We start from the raw sequence: 9,467 nt of genomic DNA, 5'->3' as shown, positions 1-9,467 counted from the left end.
GTTATGTACTGTCTTTTACATCCTTTTGTTTCATTTTTCTTTATAATTATTTTCTTGTAGGACTGAAATATTATGAGAAAATAGTACTCTAGAATGATTACCCCAGAGTTGGGGTGCAGGACTGTTCTCCACTAGTTAGGATGCTGTGGCATGCTCCCCTGCACCGTGGCCTACCGTTGACGCAGTGCTGTCAAGTCCTGCTCTCCCCCACCTTAAACCTCCCGTCACTCATAGTGGCCATTTGATTCCCCGCCTGCAGAATCAATTTCAACTCAGTTCAGAGAAATCTTCTATTCAGGGACTCCACCTTGAGTCACTGTTGTATCAGAGTTGTCAGCAAGTTTCGACATTCTTTCTTCCACCTAAATTCTTCCTTGGGAGCCTGCCTTGGACCCCAGTTTCCTTGAAGAGACGGCGTCCTTCCTCCAGTTCCCAGTGCCATACCTGGAGTCCTTCTGCTCAGACAACCCCATTACCAATACAGCAGGGCCTCCCTCCACCCTCCCCAAACCACCCCCTACAATTTCCTCCTCAGCTGCTCCTCTCGCTTGGCCCTCTTGCTCCCCTACACTACGTCAAGTTATCACTAGACCCTTGAGGTACTCTATTTGGCCTGCTGGACCTGCCACTTTGCAACACAGCCCTCAAACCTGACTCCTCAATGGGTAAGCCTGGTCTAGGCATACTCAATCTTAGCAGGAACAGGAACCACTTGAGGAAACTGTTCAATGTGCGGATTCCTGCTCCTTTCCAGAGATCCTGATTCAACAGGCCAGGAATGGGATCAGGGAATTTTTCACAAGTACCCTGGGGAATTCTCATTCAGGTGGCCATGCAGGGACCCTGCTTTGTAAAACATTGATCTGGTCCCAGGTCCCATGCTGTTCGGCCCCATCCTACTGAAGTTCATGCACCAGCGTTCCAGAGCAAGAAGCATCCGTGGAACAGGTTTGGACACTGAAACACAAAAAACCCAGTCTGTCTGGAGCCTAAGTCATTCTCTGACACTAAGTTAGGGTCCTGGGGAAGGACGAGAGCTGATTTTCAAAACAGACATGCCCTGACCTGGTATAATTTCAGGCATTTCAAGAGATAGCACAATAGTTTCCAAACTTGGCCACCCATTAAAATGACCTGCGGTATGTGATTAAAATACGGATTCAACGGCCACAGCCTGATATTATGGAATCAGCTTGTCCAGAAAGGAGACTGGGAGGTTCTACTTCACCCGTGCTCCAGATGACTCTGTCACAAACCAGAGTGGCCCTGTGGACTCGTGCACAGACCTCTCAGCGACTGGGGGCTACAAGGATACAGCACGTTCCTTCCTGGTACCTGAATTTCCACAATTACAAGTTCTAGGTCCTTTGGCCAAAAGATTGTTTTGTTGTTCTGTTAATTTTAAACATCTTCAGGAAAAAGGGCCCCTTCGAACAGCAGAGAATAGGAATAATTAACATTAAATGCCACCCTGTTGCTTTTGGGAGGGTACTGAGCTTTGTACCCCATGTCCCAGCTGGAACCCTGAGGCTGCTGCTTCCTCCATCCATGCTCCTCAACCCACGCTCTACCCGATCCCAACAATTACTCTCATTTAAAGTAATTGTTTTCACATGTTTGCTCCCCTCCACTGGACGGTAAATTCTTAAGAACAGAGAATGTCTAATTTGTCTCTCTGTGTCTTAAACATTATCCAGCACGTGAGTTTCCAATAAATTGTCACTTGATAAACAAAAGATAGTAGCTTACATCCTCACACCTTAATGCCAGGGGGATTATCAAGCCTTTTCCTCTGAGCAAGTTTTGATATGGAGAAGGAAGAGAGTGTGAGGGCACTGGGACACCCCGCCCCACGCACACACCCCGCCTCCCATGGAGCAAGAGAAAGCTGAAGACACGTTAGACAGATGCCAAACATTCTTCTTGTGTGCTGAGGTCAGTTCCAGAAAGGCTGATGGCTCCTCTCTCATATCAGAACGCCTCTGCGGCTGCCATAACATATCTCTTTCCAGAGCTTACTCTGCAAGCCAGCAGAGGAGGTAACCCTCTGCGGGTTTGGGTTTAGGAGACACCTAAAGCCCTGCATGCTCTAAATATTCAGTCTGCTGATAGCTAAGGAAGAACAAGTTTCTGACAAAATGAGAGAAAGGGCATTAAGTTTCAATGGGGTGTTTGGAGATTGGGATGCTACGCCAGGCAGCAAAGTAGGGAATTTGTCTTCCCTATAGACAGAAAGCTCTTTCTTGTCCTGCAAAAAATAGGAAATAGGACTGTGGACAGGCATGCAGGGACCAGAGGACACTCAATGGGGAAAGTAGGACTGTGTGCCAAAGTCTCATTCCATCCAATTTACTCTTCCACCTAAGGCCACCTAAAGAGGGGTGTGCTTAGGCACAGAGTGGGGACCTCGTGTAGTGGCATGCTTTTAAAGTGAGAGCAAGGCTAAGAAAATAATAGGTTTACGAGCAGAAGACTCAGTTTGATTTGGAATTTATATTTGGAAACCAATTGTCAAGGTCATCTTGACAAACTCGTGTACTAGCTCATCCCTTTGAAAAGGGATGGCCAAATTTGTCTGGTGGAATTTTTCCCTTTACGTTATAAGTTAAACTGCTAGCATGAAAACTGATTACAGTAAAAAACACAAAACCCAGAACCTAGGATTGAGGTGTGACTTTGTCCTTTACACATTAAATATTGCAACACATCTTTCCTAACATACTATGTGCCGCAATATGTCAACATAAGTTTAAGAAGAAATGCAAGGACTGACTGTAAATCTCAGTTTCAAACTGACTTTCCCACCTTTTGTCTGTTTGTTTAAGATTTAAAGGGACCTCTCTCTGTTTTAGTTACCAGACCCTCCTCAAAATGGAGGTACTCAATGTCCCCGCATTTGAGGCTCATTCTTTACTGACTTACTCAGAGGCTCTCTCCAATTCACAGTCCAGCCTTTAAGAAGCAGAATCTTCTTCTCCTCTGAACTCCTTGTGGCAAGTTGAGCTAACAGATTCCTCCCTCCCTGACCTCGATCATCAGCAGAGGCTCTGATATCAAAAAGACTCCATCAAACTGGATCATTCCTGCAGACAGCAAAGGAAACAACCACTGACAACCAGTGGACTATGATCTTTAGTGCAATGTGGCTGGCCTAAGGTGGGGCAGAGAAAGAGTCAAAAGCTTTATATCAGGGGTAGGGTGGGGTTCTCTGTTATTCTTAAAGGATTAGGCAAAGGGAGGGTAACTCTGGTTATCTCTAGATGAGTAATGTGTGTCTCTGCAAGATGTGTTGAATCACAGGGGATCCAGTAACACAGACCAGCCAATCCATGACTGTCACTGGTAGACACAGAACTGGGATCAGGGCCCCTCATTTATCTCATTTTGGAGACAGGAGCTTGTCTGCCTCTGGAGAGCGTGAGTAGGGGAAACTGAGGAATCCATCTTGCTACCTAAGGTACTCACTCCACTTGAGATGGGTCCACCCCTCCCGCCACCTCAAGAGCACGAGCTTATATCCTGTCTCAACTGCAGGCATGGGCTTCCTGTGGGCATATAAATATGCTAAAGTTGCTACCATCTTAAGAAACAAAAACTTTCCTCAAAGTCATCCTCAAGAGTGATTTCCTCAGGGAAGTCTTCCCTTAGGCCCAGTGCATCCTTCCTTCTCTGCAGTCTTTGTCATTTTATATTTATTTGTCTCACACTTTTTTTGAGGATGCTTAGCCCTGAGCTAACATCTGCTGCCAATCCTCCTCTTTTTTGCTAAGGAAGACTGGCCCTGAGCTAACATCCATGTCCATCTTCCTCTACTTTATATGCGGGACGCCTGCCACAGCATGGCTCGCCAAGCAGTGGTGCATAGGTCTGTAGCCGGAATCCAAACTGGTGAACCCCAGGCCCCCGAAGCAGAACGTGCGAACTTAACTGCTGCACCACGGGGCCAACCCCTATTTGTGTCACACTTTGATTAAAATATTTCTTCCTACCAAACTATAAACTCCACAAGGACAAGGATTACGTCTATTTTCACCCAAGGTTCTGTCCCTAACACCTACCACTAAGCAGGTACCCAATAAATGGCCATTAAATCAGAGGGTGAGCACATGTGGACAGGACTGGGTTTCCTGCGGGAGGAGATGGGGTCACCAGATTTGACTAGAAGGCTACCTGTGGGCAGGCGGACTCCAGAAGGGAGAAACATCTCAAGTGAAGGCAGCATTCGAGAGGCTTCGTGCCAGTCTTCCTCTGTGCAGTAAAATTAGTCAGAATTTCAGCCTTCAAACTTCCACATTGGAATACCCTTCTGAGGTGCATCTCACTCTTCAGAATTTAGCATATCTACATACTCCTGCATTTGAAGGCTGCTGAAGGCTCATCAGGTAGGATGGCCATGAAAGAGAAGGGCCCAGACCTCCTACCTTGCTGAAAGCCTCATCAGAGAAGGGGCTGGAAGAGCATTGGCCCCTCAAGAGGAATGGAAGGCAGCATCCCCCTTGATGCTGAAGACAACCTCAGTAAGACAACTTCTCCAATGTCCCACGTAGGTTAGGAAAATCCCCCTTCCAGACTGGAATGCAACAGGGCCCCCCATAAACCTGGGTTATAATTTTAAAACCAATAAATTCCAAAGTCTTCTTCATAGCAGTATTTTAACCTGAAATGTTTTTGTTTGATAAAACTCCATCCTTGCCTTTAAGAAAATTATTGCTCAATTTTTCAACATCTTGAAAAACAGAGAAGCATCAATTGATTTACCCATCCATCCCTCCATTTATTTCTTCAGCAAATACATTTTGACAAGGCAGCTGCAGAACTTACAGTGTCAGGAGGAGCCACGCAAACAACCTATTACACAATGAGAAAGAACCAAGCAGCACGCAGCCTGGAGCGGCCAAACATCGGAGGACCACGCAGAAATAAGCACGTAATCCTGACCTCTTCCACACCATCCATCGCCTGCATTTGAGGACTAAAATTTAATGTTTTCATGGACTTTGTAAGTTTTGTTTTATTTTAGACTCAGTCTTGTGAAAATTAGAAAATAGATTAATAATAGTTTCCTGTTCTCCATCTCTTTAGAAGGCAAATAAAAGGAAACCAGAGTTTTGTTGTGGCAACCAGGGAAGAAGTAAACACCAGAAGCTGTGCAATGGCAAAACGTTAAGATCCTGCAGGACCCGAGGATCAGATTGTGTGTCCTCTTGTACTCAGGATGAGGAAACAGGCCCAGGGGAATAGAATGAAGCTTGGGTAATTACAAGAATTTTTCACTAACAAATGATGTGACTATAATTAGCATTTTCCATTTGAAAAAGGATATATGGTTTAAGTGCCTTAAGTAATTCATTTAAATTTTTTTAACAACTCTATGAATAGGCACAATTGTTATCCCCACATTACAGATGAGGAAATTGAAGCATAGAAATGTTAATTTGCCTAATTATTGTATAAACAACAACTACTTGTCAGCTAGTAAGTATTAGAGCTGGAATTCAAACCCAGGGAGTCTGGTTCCAGAAATCAGAAACAAGGTGTTTAACGTCACATGTTTTACCTCTTGTACTTTTGGAAAATACACACGCGTTTTTTTAATGGGATCATTCTCATTGAACAGGTCTAGTTTTTGGTGATGAGTGGTTTCATTTTATTTTTCCAGATAAAGGAAATATGAAGTTAAGACGGACATGAATACGTTTCTAACTCTCAGGGAATATCACAAAGGGTAAAATGTGCTTTTACAGTAATTTAATATCATTTTCTGAAAGCTGCCATGCTATTGCGTTACCTGGCAATATCAGATCAACGTCAGTCTCTGTTCAAACACCAGTTGTGCAAAGCCGGTCAGAGTAGCTGGTAGCCAGGCAGACTCAGTCACAGACTGTCTCTCTAGGCACCGAAATTATAATTGGCCACCTAATCACGGTGCCTCTTCACTTTAGAGAAAGAAAATACAAGATACAAAATATCATTAGGGATAAATCACAGGTAACTTTATTTAACAAATAACTCAGGCACAGATAGTGTTTGTTAAAATATGCAAATAATAGGGGCGTTCTTCATTTGTTCATTCACTCATTCAGCACGTGTCTACTAAGTACCTATGTGCCAAATGCCACGGCAAATGCCAGGAACAGATAAGAACGAACAGGGACTGGCTGCTAAGGGGCACCAAGTCTGGTGGGGGCCAAAACAGTATACTATCATGTGCTTCTGGAACCCAAATGAGGGCAAGTCTCCTGATGGGACTGGATGGGAAGAGCTTTGGAATCACATACACCCGAGTCCTAATCAAGCCACTTAACTCAATCACTCTCTGTGCTCTCATCTGAAAAGTAGAGATAAATACACCCACCTCACAGGCAGTAAGGACTAAATTCCATGCCCCAAACATGCTGGTTCTCTTTTCCACCGTTCTTCAAACTTCCCAATCACCCCATGCTCCCCACCTACCAAGAAAAAAAAATAGCTGGAGGAGCTGGGGAAGGTTTCATTCACTTAAGTGGCGACACATGAGCTGGGGCTTGAAAGATGAGTAAAAGGTGAAGTTGACAGGCAGAGTCAGGAGCCAGGGCTTCCAGGAAGTGGGGACAGTGTGTTCAAAAGCACTAAGGTATGAAAGACCGTGGCACTAGGGAGCTGGGGACAGTAAGGGTTTAGAACACGGGCTGCATAGAGGGGCGTAGTTGACCAGTGCTGTGAGCACCAAGCTGGGAAAGGCAGGTGGATATGACTGGTCAGCTGTGTGCATATAGTGCCATTTCCAGACTAGAGAGACAAAAGCCGACCTCCCTGGAGCTGGGTGTTGAACGCTGACCACGTGATACACATTCTCCTCTCTGAGCTCCATCCAGGCGCAGCGTGGGCTCTGCTCCCCCTCTTCACCCCCCGGAGAGGAGCTCAGAGTCCAGGCCTCACGTCCCAATGTTGGACACTGAGTTGGATCTTCTAAGATCCTAGATCTTCCTTGATATTTTAGTTTTGAGACCCAGTATCTAGTTGTTTCATCATGTGTGAAACTGAGACAGTGAGCGATCTACTCAAGTATCTTCTTCCTACCAGTAGGAAATAGTAGCCCATTTAGGGAGCACGACTCTAAAGAAACCCAACCATAAATGTAAGTCATGGTATTACTCAGTTTCTCACTTAAATCAAATTCAAATTCATAGAAAAGAAAATCATTATACTGACATTAGAAGTTTATAGAGGTTCATGTAATTATGATAAAGAGATCATTACTTTTATAGTAATTATTTTAAAAATCATAATTTTATGGCTAACTATGCTGCATTGTAGGGTTGGCTACTTTGTAGGCAGGAAAACAGTAATCAGCTTTAGTAAAGAAAATGCTCAGGGGCCGGCCCGGTGGCGCAGTGGTTAAGTTTGCACGTTCTGCTTCTCGGTGGCCCGGGATTCGCCAGTTCAGATCCCTGGTGCAGACATGGCACCGCTTGGCACACCATGCTGCGGTAGGCATCCCACATATACAGTAGAGGAAGATGGGCATGGATGTTAGCTCAGAGTCAGTCTTCCTCAGCAAAAAGAGGAGGATTGGCAGTAGTTAGCTCAGGGCTAATCTTCCTAAAAAAAAAAAAAGAAGAAGAAAATGCTCAGAAGAAAAGGGAGGTGAGCTGTGGAAGGGGAGACATTGCATTTGAAGCCAGAAAACCTGGTTCATGCTCCAGTCTGTCATTTATTGGCTCTGTGTCTTTGGAGAAGTCATTTAACCTCTCTGAACTCCACTTTCCCCTCTCACTGAATAGGGAAAATAATAATACCTACATGATTGGCTTATTTTAGTATCAAGTGGCATAACATATGTCAAGGTGTTTTGTAACCTAAAGTCATTTTACTATTTATAATAATTACTAATTGGAAAAATAATCTATGTTAAAAGTGTACTATCAAAGAAAAAATTTATACAAAAGCCTACTAACATCACCGCTATCAAACTTTGCAAGGATATTATGGAAAACAAGAAACTTCCTATGTATGTTGCTTGAATAATAATGTTCTATTTTCTTCCTAAGGCATTCATTTATGCTAAAATTTAGTAATGGCTGTTCTCTGGATCATTAGAGATGTTCCTGTGAAAAGGGCTCATGATCATAGAGAAATACTGCACATTCCATCCCAACTTAGAGAGACTGATTAAAACCTCTGAGAAACCCCACAATAACTTTAACTTGGTGTTTCCCAAACTTATTGGAGTGTAGAACTCTGTTTTCAAGTATTAGCTTGAGTTAAAAGAACATACTTGGGGAATATTTTTATACATACTTTTCTTAAAACAAAAGCATCCACAACAAACCCAATAACGCCTGCTAGGAGCAGTGTGTCAATATAATTTCAGAGCGGAGAGCTCAATCGATCAAGCTTTGTCAGAATGGTAGTAAATTCCAACTGCTTTCTAAGCTTTTCTCTGGATTGCAAACGTTTTGTTTTCCTCTATCACTAGGCGAATGTGTAGTACTGTCTGAAAATAAGTCACGAAAATAATGTCTCAAGAAGCGTGCTCTGTTTTTCAGATGGAGAGACTGAGTCACTAAGAACTGAAGTGGTCACGGTGGCCAAGCTTGCACAGCTGGTAGGTGGCAGCTCTGAGATTCGGACTCAAGCGATCTGCTCCAGAGTCAATGAATCATCTGACGATAAATGAAAATGTGTTTCTCGATGTGGTCCTGCAGAGAGATTCATATCGCCGGTGAGAGCTGCTCCATATTCCTTCACACACTAGTTTAAAACAAACCCTTGAGGAGTGTTGAGTCAATTCAGCACAGCTGTTAATAGCTCAAGTTTTTGACGGTAGCAAGTTAGATAATGGTTGTCAGCTGTGTCACACCACCCAGACATTGCTGCTTTGAGCTTTTCTAAAACTCTAATGATGTACAATAGCTATGAAGGCTGACAAACTTGAACTTTACTCAGCACTTCATTGCTTCATAGATGAATGCAACTCATTTTACCTCAACCTATAACCTGATTAATATTAACAGCATATATAGATGAATAACCCATAGTTCTCTAATAAATTAGGCAATGAACTGCTGTTTTTGATCTTCTCTGTACTAGCTAAGATAAAATGCTAAGAACTTATTAAATAAGCAGTTCACTAAAAAGTTGAGCAGTTGCATAGTCAACTAGTATTCGGCTTAGAATTGCATTGATGCCATCTTCATTTGTGCTTTCTCTGGAATGGCTTTTCATTTTAGATACCTGGGTTTTGCTTTTACTGAATCTCAAGTTAGGCAGAGAGAAACATCTATCTATCTCGATCTCTCACTAATTCTCTCTCAAGCTTACCAATTTTGACACTTTACTCGCTTCTTAAAAGATGTTTATATTTATTAAATAAGATTCAATGGAGAAGTGTGGTAGTATAAAGATAATCTAGTTTCAACAAGCTTAAGGGGACTTCACAATTATTCAGATGTATTCTAATTTCACAAAATGGAAACTTCTAGTTA

Source organism: Equus asinus, chromosome 22 (genome assembly GCF_041296235.1).
Source record: "Equus asinus isolate D_3611 breed Donkey chromosome 22, EquAss-T2T_v2, whole genome shotgun sequence".
Lineage (NCBI taxonomy): Eukaryota > Metazoa > Chordata > Mammalia > Perissodactyla > Equidae > Equus > Equus asinus.
Note: the sequence above shows the minus strand (reverse complement) of the source record.